This window comes from Sorex araneus, chromosome 5, assembly GCF_027595985.1.
Source record: "Sorex araneus isolate mSorAra2 chromosome 5, mSorAra2.pri, whole genome shotgun sequence".
In the NCBI taxonomy this organism is placed as follows: Eukaryota; Metazoa; Chordata; class Mammalia; order Eulipotyphla; family Soricidae; genus Sorex; species Sorex araneus.
Genome location: NC_073306.1, coordinates 65,598,606 through 65,615,604, shown reverse-complemented (window position 1 = coordinate 65,615,604; position 16,999 = coordinate 65,598,606). Strand labels below are relative to the sequence as shown.

The window sequence follows — 16,999 nt, the reverse complement described above, 5'->3', positions numbered from 1 at the left end:
GTTTCTGTGTCTGCTCCCTCCTGACCTGGGTCAGCAGGCTGACAGCAAGGAGCCACTAGGATCGCTAAAGGGAGGCTGCCCCAAGCATGCAAGATCTTCAGAACACTGTCCCCTGCCCTCCACTTCATTCTCATACAAAGTCAGACGGAGAGACTGCTGCTGGTTTGGGGAAAACCTAATTTCAGTGTGTAACTCCCATGGAAATTGCTAAAATTTTGTCTTTATTGCTTGTAGCATCCCTTATTGGGTATGAGAACTCGGTAGCAGAAGGCAACTGATGCCTCAAGGACCCTTTACTCCGTAGGGCTTAACACAGACCCAGAAACAGTTCTGAGTGTACATTACAAGCAGCAGGAATGATGCTCCCTACAGTGTATCGGCCTGAACTCAGACAGCCAAGGCCAGACTGTGAGCTTCCAAAGTGGAGTATTGTCTCCGGATCAAACTGGCACAAGGCCTGGCACTGGAAGACATTCAAAACGTTGAAGGAGCCCAGCAACTGTCACTCACGCTGATGATCACAAAGTCACAGAATATTCAGTAGAATATGAAGTGGCTCAGTATGGCTACCCTTTAAGAAAAGAGGGAGGAGGGGTAAAGATAGATAATGGATTGCTCAGAAGGAAGCTTCAGGTTCTTGATATATTTTTGGAGTAAGGAAAGCAAACATGTACTTGATCATATTTGCTACAGTAGGAGTAATTCTATGTGAGGGAGTGACGTAGAGTGAGACTATATTTATATTTATGTTCTTATCTTGATAGAATAGCATATATTATTATTATTATTATTATTATTATTATTATTATTGCTTTTTGGGTCATATCTGGCAATGCTCAGAGGTTACTCCTGGCTTTGCACTCAGGAATTACTCCTGGCGGTGCTCAGGGGACCATATGGGATGCTGGGAATCAAACCTGGGTCAGCTGCGTGCAAGACAAATGCCCTACCCACTGTGCTATTGCTCCAGCCCCTAAGCATATATTCTTTTTTTTTCTAGTGGTCTCTTCTTTTTTTTAAAATTTTATTAAATCACCATGAGATAAAAGCTTTCATGTTTGGGTTACAATCACACAATGATCAAACACCCATCCCTCCACTGGTGTACATTCCCCACTACCAATATCCTTGACATACCCCCCTCTCTCACCCTCCCCCTGCCTCCATGGCAGACAATATTCCCCATACTCTCGCTCTACTTTGGGGCATTATGGCTTGCAACACAGGCACTGAGAGGTCATCATGTTTGTCCATTTCTACTTCCGACACACATCTCCCATCCCGACTGATTCCTCCTCCAGCCATCATTTTCTTAGCGATCCCTTCTCTATTCCATCTGCCTTCTCCCCTCTGCTCATGAAACAGGCTTCCAGCTATGGGGCAATCCTCATGACCCTTGTATCTACTGTCCTTGGGTGTCAACCTCATGCGATATTATTCTATACTCCACAAATGAGTGAAATCCTTCTTTGTCTCTCTTTCTGACTCATTTCACTTAGCATGATTCTCTCCATGTCTATTCATTTATAAGCAAATTTCATTACTTCATCTCTCCTAACAGCTGCATAGTATTCCATTGTGTAGATGTACCAAAGTTTCCTTAACCAGTCATCTGTTGTAGGGCACTTGGGTTGTTTCCAGATTTTGGCTATTGTGAACAGTGCTGCAATGAACATATAGGTACAGATGTCATTTCTACTGTGCTTTATGCATCTTTAGGATATATTCCCAGAAGTGGTATTGCGGGGTCATATGGAAGCTCAATTTTTTGTTTTTGAAGGACTGTCCATATTGTTTTCCAGAAAGGCTGGACCAGTCGGCATTCCCACCAACCGTGAAAGAGCGCCCCCTTTTCCCCACATCCATGCCAGCACTGGTTGCTTTTGTTCTTTAGAATGTGTGCCAGTCTCTGTGGTGTGAGATGATATCTCATTGTTGTTTTTATTTGCAGAATAAGCACATATTCTTATTTCTATTTCCCTCTCCCTCTCTCCTTCCTTCCCTCCCTCCCTCCCTCCCTCCCTCCCTCCCTCCCTCTCTCTCTCTGTCTCTGACTCTGTCTCTGTCTCTGTCTCTGTCTGTCTGTCTGTCTGTCTGTCTCTCTCCCCACCTCCCCTTCCCCTTCCCCTTCCCCTTCCCCTCTTATTTAAGAAAACTATGTGCAGGATAATTTAGAGTTGCTAACACTAACAAATTGTGCCATTCTGGGATTCTATACTTCGGGTTTTCATAACTGCTAAAGTTCACATAAAATCTCTATGTTTCACTGGAATGTTTTCTTTCCTTAGAAGGACATTAGTTCAATGTTTCCATTCTGAGAGATACCAGAGCTGACTGCTAAGGGGGTCTGCACTGAAGGGAACCAGAAACCTCCTATAGTAGAGGCAGTGGAAGCCCATTTCATACCTGCTGTTGACTCCATGTAGGCCTACCTGCCTCCACTGGGTTGGAACATCATGGCTATGTGAAGATCAGTTAACACTTAGGAGTTAGTATCACCGTAATATACTTCAAATCAGGGTCTTCTAGACACTTGGAACAAACTTTCAGCTCTTTCTTTACTTGGCACAGCCATCTACCAGGCTAACAAAATTTTTCCTGAACTTTCAGCAAGTATAATATAAACCCTTGGTGTGCTAAGTAATTCATTTTGAGGATTTATTTTCTACTGAAATATAGCTTACTCTATCCTGCTTTTCTTCTGAGAGAGCAAAGCCCACCTTGTCTGTGTATGACAAGAATACAAGACAGAGGACTTCACTAGGATTAGAAATTTTGCATTTGTCTAGAGAGTCTTATCTGTACCCTACTTTGGAATAAAAATGTGTCTTTATAGTCTTGAAATATAAAGAAGAATTTTAGGAGAATTTATATACATGCACAAATGATCTCTTCTGCTTTAATACTTGTCAAAGGTCTAAGTTTTTCTAGATTGTTTTTCCTTTGGCATATATATATATATATATATACTGGAAAAAAGTTAAAATATAAAAGTTACTTAAAATGTGAGTTAAACACTTGAGATGGCTTTGAACACAAACTTACATATATTGTTTTATTATTTTTTTATTAGTGAATTACCGTGAGGTACAGTTACAGACTACAAACTTCTGTACTTGCATTTCAGTCATATAATGGTCAAGTATCCATCCCGCACTTTCATATATTTTTAATAATTATGATCTACTTTATATTTCATATAACTCATATAAATAAGTATCTCCTCATTTCATGCTGTATCACTGTATCACTGTCATCCCATTGCTCAATTTCATGTTATAGTACAAAAATTAAAAATATGATGATACAGGTTTTATGCTAGAATTATTTATATTATAATTGATCTAAATGTATAAAATATATTAATCTTAAATTTTGGCTAGTATCTGGTGAAAAAAATTCACAAGTTATGAACTTGACTGCATTTTTGTTGCTAATGTTAATTTGTTGATTATAATTAGTATTATAAATTTTAATCATTACTTATGCAAATTATAATCATAGAAAGCTGAGGAAATAAAAATGTATCTAAATCTGGAAAAATGTATTTTATAAATCTAATTTCACAAAAGGAGTCTAAAATTGGTTAGTATTTCCATATACTAAATGATTTATATCTACTTAAATTAAACTTATAATACCAAGACATCCAGCCTGACCAATTATATGTAGGCCCCATAATCTGAAAATAAGTAAACTACATACACAAAAATTTATGAATGGACCAGAAAAATGGTCCAAAAGGCTGTAGCATATGATTAGCCTGCAGGAGCCCTGAGTTCAATCCCAGTACCACATGATGTCCCTTTGTACCCCTGGGTGTACTCCCGCCCCTTTATCAATAGTAAAATAGTTAAAAATGGATGTGTGTTTAACCTTTTTTGTACATAAGGATATATTATTAAGTTTAGATACAAAGGCAAAATTCAAAATTACTTAAAGTGCTAGGTAAAGTCATTCTAAGTGGCAAAACTAAACAACTGCAACCTAAACTTTTTATCATTCACAAACTATTCTAGCCCACTCTTGCAAAAAGCTCACAAAGCAATTTGGGTTTGAGGCATTTTTCTTCCCTGTGTCTCCCAAATACAGTTTTGTATTAGCATGTTCAATAAAGCAAGTAACACTTCCACTTGATTGCTTGAAACCATTCTTGACCCTCATTTCATTCTAGTTGGAGGTAATTACTTGCTGCTAATGCAAAGTGCTAAAGACAGCCTTAAATTCTGTTAAATTATTATGTAGATTGGGAATCAGACTTCCCCAATTCTTTTCTTAAAACATCACCAGAGCTTTAATTTCTACTTTGTCAAATTCAAAAGTCAACCTATTTTTTCCTGAATGAAAACTTTTACTTAAATTACAATATTGGTCTTGGTCTTAGTGGAAGAAAGAGGTGAATTACCTTGGGAATGAAGTCAAGTATGAACATATCAATAATGATGGAGAGAAAGTGTGTGTTTTGGAATGGAGTCTGCATCAGGATTGCGGACTGGGTTTTTATTCTCTTTTTCCATCTAGGGCACTGAATATAAAAGCTTGTGTTTAGAGCACTGAAGTAGCAACTCTAACATTTTGCTGCAGTCACTGGGTAATTTTTTTGTTTTATCTGAGTCTTTATGGAAGCTGAATATGAGCTCATTTAAATTTGAATCAATCATTTATGTACACTAAGAACTCATCTCTGGATTAATAGTATTTACGATAAAATAGAACAGAGTGTCTCATTCCTAGCTTCATTCCTAGAATCAATAAAATACAAGAGTAAGAGGTGATTTTTTTTTTCTCCCTGTGAATATCTAAATGATTTCACAACCATTATTCCACTCAGAGGGGGAAAAATGCTCTTAGACCACAGCGAGGGACAGAGAATGCTGGGCTTGTATGAAGACTAATGGAGGTAAGGCAGCAAAGATCACTGTTAGAAAGGAAGTTAGTTGCCACTGGCTGGAAAACTGAAGGAAACCTTACTAATTTAGTTCTTCTAAACCTTGGATCTTGGCTAGAGGAATTGTATAGCAGGTAGAGCACTTGCCTTGCATGTGGCTGACACGGGTTCGATTCCCTGGTATCCCACATAGCCCCCACCAACCTGCCAGGAGTGACTCCTCAGTGTGGAATAAGCTCTGAGCACTGCCTGGGGTGGCCCCCCAAAACAAAACAAACCAAAACAAACCAGAGAGCTTATTGCTGTACTCTCTCCTTCATGAGAAAACTTAGCACACCATCATCATCTATCCCTAAAAGGGTAAATTAAGTTATCTTCCAAAATTAAAAAAAATAATAAAATAAGCATAAACACACAGGGTTGTGCATTAATTATTCTTTCACAATGTAGAAAATTAAAGTCTACAAAATGTAGGAAAAAAATCACACTTGAAAAATTGGGACGTAGTGGGCACGATTTATGTCTTGGGTTTTTCCCAGGAGGGCAAGCCCCAAGCACATTTCGATTACCTTCTATTTTCTAAAATTATGCTTCTGGCCTAATCAAAATACTATTTCGACACAGTCTTTTAAATCTTGAGTTTGTTTTTCCTCCTGCAAAATTACCTCATGCATCACAAATTCATCTTTATTGGGCATCATGATCTTGTACTTAAAGAACAGCTCAGCATTAACCTGAAGCCCTCGAAACCTTTTATCAGGTTGAGATGAGATGAGTCTTGGAAGCTCAGAAAGTGTAACTGGACACTAAAGAGAGTTTAATAGGACCCCTTAGTGGCAAAGCACTTGGGCTTGCATATGTGAAGTCTGGGTTTGAATCCCAGAAGGGACTCTGCTCCAGGCTGTTTTCACTCAGGGCACCCCAGAGGGGGACGGGTGAGAACCCTCCCTGCCCCAAGGGACCCAGCCCCAGCAGCCAACCTCTACTACCCAACCATTGCCACACTCCAGGCCGGCTTTCTGGGCTGACTCATTGTAAGACACTTCCTACCCATTTTCCATAATTAGCACTGTCATCATCCCGTCCCATTGTTTATCGATTTGCTTGAGTGGGCACCAGTAATGACTCCATTGTGAGACTTGTTACTGTTTTTGGCATATTGAATACGCCACGGGTAGCTTGCCAGGCTATGCCGTGCAGGCGGGATACTCTCAGTAGCTTGCCAGGCTCTCCGAGAGGTACGGAGGAATCAAACCCGAGTCGGCCGCATGCAAGGCAAACACTTTACCATCTGTGCTATTGCTCCAGTCCCGTTTTTTCCATTATTACTACACCATATTTGATGGAGTTCAGACAGTAGGCAACAAATCATAGAGAGTAATATATAAACATGTATAATATATTATATATACATATATGTGTATACATACACACATATATATGTATATATATATATATATGTATATATAAACATACCTCTCAGAGAGCCGGCAAGCTACCGAGAGTATCCCACCCGAACAGGCAGAGTCTGGCAATCTACCCGTGGTGTATTCAGTATGCCAAAAACAGTATCAATAGGTCTCATTCCCCTGACCTTGAAAGAGTCTTCAATCATTGGGAAAGATGAGTAAGGAGAGGCTGCTAAAAATCTCAGGGCTGGGAGGAATAGAGATGTTACTGGTGCCTGCTGAGTAAATTGATGAACAATGGGATGACAGTGATACACCAGAAAAAGAGAGAGGTGGGGGCAAGAGAGAGGCAAACAAGATAGGCACTACTGAAATAGTTCAGTAGTCAGAGGTACACATCTTACATGTGTGGAACCTGAGTCTGAACTCTATGTACTATCCTCCCAGTCCCCCAGCAACTCTGGGTATGGATGGGAGGCCCCAGCACACCACTTTAGGAGGCCAAGCATTAAATTGCCCAGCCAGATTGACCAAGTATCCCTGGGAGTGGGCACAGAACAGACGTTTCTATAGACCCTCACCAAGTAGGGCTTATCCACAAGCCATTTTATACCAGTGCCTCTGGGATGGTCCTGGCATTTCTGCTGAACTGGTTCAGATCTGCCAAATGAGTCACTCCAAGCCAAGTGTTCTCTGGGCAGCAGCAGCCTGATGATTCCTGTGTTTCCAGGACTCCTTTATTTCAAAAGACAGTCCAATATTGTCCTAAGGTTAGTTTATTCAAGTCACTAAGCTTCAAACGCTAGGAAAACACAGTTTTTCCTCAGGTGCATCCTGGGGAGAGAGAGCTATAACTACTGACCTAGAACATGTGTTGGGGAGTAAAAGCCGGTGCAGGAAAGTAAGCCTCGAGTCGGGAGAGCAATGTCATTAGGCTGGATGCTAAAACCGCAAACCATCTCAAGTTAATCACAGAAGTTGCTTTATAGGCAATGTGCTAGCTTACTTTAACAAATGAGGTGGTTTTTTTTTGAAAGATAGTTCTTCAGATTGCAAATCACTGCTTTGCTTATCCTTGAGTATACATTGAATGCCAACTTATTCAATTGAAGACAAGCTATATGCTAGGTTGTGCAGGCAATGAAGGCACCATTATAAGCAAATGGACAACCCCCCACCTTGCTATTCTGTGGCTTACATTCTTCGGGGCAGGTAGACATGTACAATATAAATCATTACGGGAACAAGAAAGGGAAATTATAGGTGCAGTCCAACCTACTCTTGATACCTGAAATACCTGTTTTATCCTCAACCCTCTGGGACCTAAGATCAGACAAAAATCTTGTACCAGACAGAACCTTCTCTTTGTTATGCTGCGGCATAATGAAAATTGCATTTCTTAGCTCCAGATAGATTATCTTGACCTATAAACTATTAGCTGAGGAAGTGATACAATAGCCAACTATTTCTCTTTTAAGAAATGAAAGCAATTCTAAAGGAATTGCTGCAAGTGTTCTCAGACAGAACCAGGACATGCTTGCCTATAGATTTCTGGCACTGGATATCAGGGGAAGCACTTCTGCGTCCAACCAGGATGAAAACTATTGCCTTGGGCAGCCTTTGGGTAAGAGAAACCGCGCTGGGGACAACCAGGTCTCATTTCTTTTGATCTGCCTCACTCGGACTCTTGTGCTTGTCAGCACAGGATCACTGAAAAATTACCTGCTGGATGCCCACAACTCTCTTGCAACCTGTGCAAATCTACAACTCGGCTTTTGTTAAAGAATGTGGTATTGCTGTGCTCCTAGGAAATGCAGCACTATTTAGTCTGAGTGTTGGTCACTAACATGCCTACATCTGATCATGATCTAGATGCAATGCTTTGTCACAATATTAAATTAAATGTATGAATTCTGGAGCCAATAGGAATAAATAGTTCTAGTCAAACTCCCAAGTACCTCTGATTTTCTATGGAATTTGGTGGACTCTGCCTCAAATTGTTAATCGAGAGATGCTGCATTGAAGGAAACGCTTCCTTGAATTCTTGAAAATGCCCCAGGATTGCAGGTGGTATACTGCAGACAGGTGTCAGCTCAACGGGTTTCATCCTGCAGACCTAGAGGGCTGATGTATTAAAGACTGCTCCTCAGGCTGAAGTAATGTGAGACTTCAATGGGTTGCCTCGGTGCTTTAGTTATGAATCTTCTTTCAAAACCAAAGTGAGGGAAAGTACACAGGTGCTGTCTCTCCCCCTCCTCCTCCACTTCTCCAGACTGTTCTCTCTTCTGTTCACTGGTGTTCTTCAGAATGGTCTTTGATAGACCCTGCTCCATCCAACACCTCTTACCTGGGGGACCATGGATTTGCAGTTGGCAAGTAGACCAATTTCCTAGTGTTGCTATAATAAAGTACCTCGTTTTGTGGCTTAAAATAAGACGGATTCCCCCCCCCCCCCACAGTCCTGAAGTCTGGATGCCTGAAATGAAATTGTCAGCCCAAGGACACCCTTTCCAGCGACATCAGGGAGGAATCATTCAACTTTTTCTACTTCTGGGGTCTTCAGGTAGTCTTGGCTTGCAACCCCATCATGCCAATCTTTGTATTTGTCTGCCTTTCTCCGCTTTCTACTCTTTGTTTTCTTTCTCTGTGTCTCATAGGACACAGGTCATAGGATTTCGGGCTCACCCAGGTAATCCCAGATGATCTCACCAGAAAATCCTGACCTTAATTGTATATTTGGTGATCTTTTTTCAAAGTTAGGTCACATTTAAAGGTTCTAGGATTAGAGAGAAAATGCATGTCTTTGGAACCACCATTTAATTTCACCCTTGGGAGCAGGTAAGGATAATCCCTTCTCTGAATTAAGTTGAACTCCACACATTACTTCATAAGAATAGTGATGTAATGCCTATTATGTTTGTGATAATCTGAACTCCTTAAAAAAGGCGAAACAGATGATATAAAGATAAACATGGCTGCATTTGGGAAGGAACTGTTTACTAACTTTCCTGTTACACATTAGAGTGCAAATAACCACATTCTGCATGGAATGTTTAGAACCAAACAGACTTCAGAGGCCTGTGTGACAAGGAGAAATTCCAGTGTCTGATACATTAACCAAACTCACAGAGTTAATAGTACTAACATCTGGTAGCCAAAGTCACATCTTGGTTTTTACTTGTTATTTAACCACAGTTGTGTCCACTAATTAAATTTTATTGATTCCTCACAAGTAAAATATTAGTTTGAGAAGCTCCAAACAAAAAATTACAGTGAATCTACACAAGCCTAAATTCCAGCCATCCAGTGAAACCAGCTATGATTATTCTACAATTCTTTTGTTTGGGTTTTATTTTTATTCTGCACCTTGAAATACAGGAGGCACAAATGTGCGCATCCAGAGAAGGCAAGATGGGTGAGACCAGAAGCTAAGTCTGGCTCACAGTGAAAGGTGTCTGTGTCCAGCCAGCGTTCAGGGCATGTTACTTGACATCTCACACGAGGTGAAACAGAAAAGACACTGAAATGGTTTTAGATAGGTACACAGTTTTTCAGCTGAGACAAAGGACTGGGTTTTCACTTCAGCTTTCAGGCACTGTATGATGACTATAATTTATTTTTTTCTCCACTTCCCAAGTTTTATCATCTGAGGGAACCAGATCACATTCATTTCAGGGTTTCTTTAATACATGTTTAAAACTGCCTGTCAGAAGAATGCACACTAACACACGTGTATCAGCTAACTTTGATCAATGTGTTCACTTTGTTTTATTTAATGATAAACATCTATTAATTTTAGTATGTACAAACACCATATTCATTTCCCATTAGGTTGGTGTTGCTTATAAAAACTTCAGGGTCTAATATTATATTAACACTAATGGCAACAAACATTTCTTAAGCACTTATTTCATGCCAAATCAAATGAGTCTGACCCTTACCCTAAACCAGAAATTGATCCTTTCTAACTTCTTTTGTGATCACAGCCCCATCTCTCCTATGTCTTGTCTCCAACTGCTACCTAAACTATTTAAGTTGTGCACAGCAGTGGTGTTTTTTCTTAATCATGATTTTTAAGGTTAGTTGGTTTTCGTGGGTAGGGTGGGATTTGAGCCACACCAATCTGTGGTCAGGGCTTACCCCTGGCTCTGCATTCAGGAATCATTGCTGACAGACTTGGTGGACCATGTGGAGTGCCATAAATTGAACCCAGGTCAGTTACATGCAAGGCAAGTGACCTACCTCCTCTGCTAATCTCTCCTGCATGATATTTGAGTTTTTACATGCCTTTGCTATAAACTATCATAAATACCTTATAAAGGAGATGTCTTACTTAGCATTTCCATTTTGAAATTATGAAAATGACAGCCTATAGGTATTAGGTAGCTTACTTAAGGTCATCAACTAGGAGTCCTAGGAATGGCTCAGCAAGTGAAAAATAGTGTCTTTCTTGAAAGCATAAGGTCATGAATTTGGTCTGCAGTACCACTCACTTTGCTGAATATGGTCATGGCAGTTTTACTACTTGAAGCTCCCAGAACCATAGAAAACTATGCCATCTCTAGCCCACCACAGCCATGTAGGTGAGAGTGAGTCATTTTCAGCAAACAACAACTATCAGCTCTGGAGCACTGAGAGCAGAAGTGTAAAACCCTGTGAGCATATGAGTGAGCACCATGGTGCACTTCTGTGGCAAGAACCAAAAATGTATGCAAGCACCACAATTAAAGAGAACAACCACCCACAGTCCCCCAAAACCCCACCCAGCATGTTTGCAAGTACCATCAATGAAAGTGTGTAAACCCTGGTGAACACCAATGCCAGATATGCATATACCACAACCAGATATGCGACTTCCATCAAGCACCATAACCAAATATGTGTGACTCCTAACCATGAAACAGTAACAAAGGGAAGAGGGGGGTAGAAAAAGTAATCTACTAGTGAGGAACAGTAATGATACAAGCCACACCCCAAGTCTTTCTCTCACTGTAATATAAAAAGACAGCAAACACACCTGCGTGTTTCTCTCTCTTAAAAACCTAGTCAGTGCATGGCACATAGCAGGTGGTTAGCATATGATATAGAATGAAGTTCTGTTTTGTATCCCTCATTTTTAAGTACTATACTATAGACCATATAGTTAACTCTTCTGAAGACCTGGTAACTGGTGACAAAGGACACCCAGTGATGAGCATAAGGAGAAGAAGAACACATTTTTTCCTGCTGTCTATACTTTCAAGGAAATCAACTGAGCTTGATTTACATGTTGCTGACCAGAGGCCTCTTCTCCCTTTATCCATCCAAAGAATGATAGAGCTAGGGGATATTTATCAGATATGCCAGGACCAGCTAAGCCACCTTTCCTTGGCCTCTGTTCTGAGAATGCCCATTATGTTGACAGGTTTTGCTTGGAAACCTTTCTAGCTGATCAGTTGCTTGAATGACCATCTCCTGTGGGGTCTATGATTAGTTTTCACTGGGCCTTTGTCCCTGAATCACAAATAATGTTGTTGCACATTCCTATCACCAGAACTGGCCCCTTGTTAATACATCTCCTGTCCAATGAGAAGAGAAATGAGAAGGGAAAGGGCTTGAGTGTCCCAACAGCATTCAACCTGCTCACACTAAGGCTCAGCAGGGTTATCCATCCCATTAGAGTTGACAAACCATCCCTACGACAAAACAAATGCCATCGTTGATGTCATGGGTACTCAGATACAGCCACCTCAGAAACCACAGTTGTAGGAGGGAGGATTCCTGGAAAAAAACGTTTGCTATGAACTGAAAACATTTAGCTCAAAAGAATCCAGAGGGTTGATTGTTTAGTAAATATTTCATGGAGAACATTAGCTGTGGAATTTGGATGCTTAAGTAATGCAGATAATTAAATGTAAATAATTAAAAATTGATAATGTTTGAAATGTTAAGCATAATGAGACAGGCGATCATTCAGTAATACAAGGCACCCGCTCATCTGGAATATCAGCTAGCCACCTGGAGGGCTGTGTTTCTGCAGCAAAGGCCTGGAACAATTCCTCGTTGTTCCAGAGATTCAATGTTTCACTCTGATGTGGCAGAAAGCACTGCTTGCAGATGTCTTCTGGTAGAAATCACAGAAGCATGAGTATCTTTATAAAGAGCCAACCTAGAGAGCAGGTATTGGGGTGTGTGTACAATGGGGAGCAAGAAAACCTCTGAAAATAGATGATCAGAAATTACGTTGTCAGTCAGAAGGAATTAGAAATGAAAATAAGATGAATCCACATTTGAACAGTGAATTACATAATGGCATGAGATTTCTGGAGAATTATTCCATTTAGTATTTTCTCTTGCTCTCATCTTCAATCATGTCCCTTTTCCTTCCCAGTAGTTCCTTCTATGTGATCTATAAATATTATGTTCAAGTGTTCCTTATTGTGCAAAGAGAAGTCTCTCAACATGTCTTCTGCTAAGAGCAGTCCTCTTCTCTCTTCTCTTTACACATCAAACTTCTTATCATACACCCTCTCAGGCTCTTTCTGCATTTTCATTTCCAGGTTTCTCTGCTGCCACTGTACCAAGAAAAATATGCTCTGACCAATGTTACCAGACCATCCTATTGCATCAGTCTGATGATATCTTAGGACCACACTATCACATCTTATACTAATGATTCTATCCTGAGATTCTTCTCCATCTGGGTCAGGTCTTCTGAGTGTCTCTACATTTCTAATAGCCAGTTTTCAGTTCTAAGAGATGAGCTTTCCTTTTAGGATTCCTCTTCTCCACTTTAGAGTTTGCAAACTAGAATCCAATGAGATAGGACAGGAAACATAGGTGTTTGAGTGGGCAGTAGATAAGAGAGTATAAGCCAAAATGGAGAGGTAGAAGCTGTGAAAAATCAATTGTTGAATATTGTAATCCTAAGGGTATTTGAGTTGAAATACAGTAGTTTTCATTTCCTTGGGTGTGTGACTGAGAGCAATGGATAAGTATAAGAAATGATTTATACCCATGTATAAGAAACAAGAAAGAATGTATCGTTTATGGGATCCTCTGGGAACTTTGAAACTGACATCAACAACAGATACAGATTCACTTGGCTATACTCACCATGTTAATGTTTTGCACCAATAAGTACTAGAAGCTGAGTATATCTATACCTTCAGTAGAACACATTTATTCCCTATTCTTCCCTTGAGTTTCTATCTTGGAAATATCTTTGGGTACTTGTCTTAATCAGTGCATTTTATTCTTACTTCTATTACTCAGCAGACTGGAAGCATTTTTTATACCACTTTTCTTCAAACTATCAATTTTTGAATTTGTTATTTTTTGACTATTTTTTGTTAGTGCTTTAGTTGCATACATAAGAATTTTGAGAACTCTCTATGCCTATTTCCCCACGTTATTTTGAGTGTGTGATTTAGCAAAATGTTGGTCTCTCAGAAAAGTCTAAAGAATCAAACATCAAAAGTAACTCAAAAGAAAGGATAAGTAAAACCCCAAACTCCCTCCACATCCAGGAAATCCTTCAGTTCTGGACTCCTTTACTGGGGTTATCCTAATTTTCTTTGTGTTTATATTAACCATTTTTGTGTTGCTTATCTCAACACATATTCATTAGGCCAGACAATATTCATGCTCTGTAGAGATAAGTCAGTTTCAATTATATATAAAATATTTTAGTGTGGTATTTTAGAAGCATGTGTACAATATTAGATTGGCATAGCTACTATTTCTAACCCTCCAAAACATATACACATGCACAACACACATACACACAAACCCTTATTTTGTGTTCTATCTCTCAATCTGTATTATGGTATTCTTATACCTTCAGGGTGTCATAATGTCCAATTTATTTTTCTTTGAAATAGCTTTATTTCTTACCTCCTTGCATCTAATTCTGATGTCACTTTCCTCATGGAAGACCTCAGGTATCTGATGAAATCCCCCATCACCCTTGAATTATTCTTCTGACTTCATCTCTTCTTTGTAGCATTATATCATGCATACTGAGGTTTCAGACAGATGGAGGGATAGACAATAGGGGGAAACTGATGAGAAATAAACAGGATTCCCTTATATTCTGGTCAGACGTAATCTTAGATTTTTAGGGGCAATACTGAGAGGAATGAATTATGTAAACAAGTTTTACAGGTAGAGCAAAGGAAAACAAAGCCAGACTTGCCCTGAAACTCATTTATGCTCTTTCTGTCTAAAGATGATCAGATATTGGGAAGATGGCTCTAAAGGCTTAAAGATATGGGGGGGGTGGAGGTGGGTATTCAATTTGATTCCATGTATCGCTGGGTATGGGCTATTTCCCAATATTAAAGATTGAAGACAGTAAGTAATAAACAAAGCTAATGTTCTGAGCATCTGACACTTAAAAGGTTGTTAATACATATGTGATAAATGATGGTGAAATATCTATGGACGTATTACATACATACACTGTCTAAACTGTTTTAATCAGCAACAAGAAATGAGGGATATATAGTATTTGGTCAGAAAATATTTATTTGCCTTCTTAGGAGACTGAATACTAGATCGATTTTAGGGGATTTCTTGTACCTCAGAAGTACCAGAGAACCAAGGTTGGAGTATGGGAATGACCTTGTAAATAAATATAAAGAGAATCTTTATCTCCTCATCCTTTCATTTCTTGACTAGTCATACTTTCTGATTTTACTTAAAAGATGCTCTCAGACTTTGAATGTGTTCCAGCATTAATTATGCTAATTATAACTAAGTGTAATTTGTCTACTGTAATTTAAAAATCTTTACTTCCTTCATTTATTTTTAATAAGCATTTATTCATTTATTTATGCATATATTTGTTATTAAAGTAAAATTGCATGATAAAATTTAATAAATTTCAAGTGTGCATCTTTAAAAATCAACACATGGGCTGGGAGATGATTCTGGCTCAAGTTGCTGCCTTCAATTGTGAGACTATAAGTTTGATTCTAAGTGTCAATGGGGATCCTAATAACTCTGTAGTGTGTGACCCCTGGTACTGCAAGCAATCTTCAGCTGCAAAGAAGTCCAGTAAGTATAAGCGCTGCAGTTAAGGAGTGTAATGCCACCCAGGTCCCCATAAGTACCACAATGCAAAAGGTGTGCAAATACCACGGCAAAGATATGAATCCTGAAGAACACATGTATGGGCTCTGCAACTAAAACATTTGGGGCATGTGGTCACCACAGCAACATTTACAAAGGGAAAGGAAGTTAAAAAGAATCCATTTGTGTATACACTACATTAAGTTCACCACCAAAGTCCAGTTCTATTTTCACCATACAATTTACTCTTTTTCTTTTTTTCTTCTTTCTTTCTCTTTCTTTCTTTCTTTCTTTCTTTCTTTCTTTCTTTCTTTCTTTCTTTCTTTCTTTCTCTTCTTTCTTTCTTTCTTTCTTTCTTTCTTTCTTTCTTTCTTTCTTTCTTTCTTTCTTTCCTTCTTTCCTTCTTTCCTTCTTCCTTCCTTCCTTCCTTCCTTCCTTCCTTCCTTCCTTCCTTCCTTCCTCCTTCCTTCCTTCCTTCCTTCCTTCCTTCCTTCCTTCCTTCCTTCCTTCCTTCCTTCCTTCCTTCCTTCCTTCCTTCCTTCCTTTCTTTCTTTCTTTCTTTCTTTCTTTCTTTCTTTCTTTCTTTCTTTTCTTTCTTTCTCTCTCTCTCCTTCCTTCCTTCCTCCCTCCCTCCCTCCCTCCCTCCCTCCCTCCCTCCCTCTCTCCTTCCTTCCTTCCTTCCTTCCTTTCTTTCTTTCTTTCTTTCTTTCTTTCTTTTCTTCTTTCTTTCTTTCTTTCTTTCTTTCTTTCTTTCTTTCTTTCTTTCTTTCTTTCTTTCTTTCTTTCTTTCTTTCTTTCTTTCTTTCTTTCTTTCTTTCTTTCTTTCTTTCTTTCTTTCTTTCTCTCTCTTTTTGGGTCACACCCAGTGATGCTCAGGCTCATGTTGTTCCCAGCTCTGCACTCAGGAATTACTCCCGGTGGTGCAAAGCGAACACGTTACCTGCTGTACTATCACTCCAGCCCCCACAATTGACTCCTTTTATGGAATCCACCGCCTCCTTTTACCTTGACCTTTGAAAACTACTAATTGGTTTAAATGGTTATTATCTAGAGAAAATTTGAACTCTAATTCATTTAGTAATTTTATGATACCTAGGTGATTATGAATAATTTCCTCACCTGGCTCTTAAAATAGGACCTTTCCTAACTGCCCACCTTCCATCCTCCTCTCACATAAGGACTTCTTAGACTAAGCTCAATGCTTTTTAATTGTATCCTATTTACCTCAGTTCCTCGATCTGATTTAGGTTTTTAGCTCTATGTGTATGTAATGACTTCACACAGTTTCTCCCATCTTTATTACATTCACATGAGTTTTTTTTTCATGTTTCATGATGACTTTCCATATCCTTCTCCCTTTAAAGGTAGATGAAAAGGGTGGGGACATACTGGGGATGTTGGTGGTGGGGAATGTGCACTGGTGGAGGGATGGGTGTTTGATCATTGTGTGGTTGTAATCCAAACATGAAAGCTTGTAACTATTTCATCGTGATTCAATAATTTTTTTTAAAAGTAGACGAAGTCTCTTTCTTCTAATTCCTATATTACATATGAATCCAAACAAAAATTGTATCAACAGGTATATTGCATAGATCTTCAATAGGTATATTGCATAGAAGTAAACAATCGATTACTTCTTTTTGTCAAT

General features: G+C 39.2%; 1 protein-coding gene across 1 annotated transcript in view; it reads right to left on the bottom strand.

Annotated features, from left to right (window-relative positions):
- The window catches only part of ST6GALNAC5 (ST6 N-acetylgalactosaminide alpha-2,6-sialyltransferase 5), a 194,405-nt gene that overhangs the window by 105,341 nt on the left and 72,065 nt on the right, over positions 1-16,999 (bottom strand). The gene's annotated exons all lie outside the window — the stretch shown is intronic.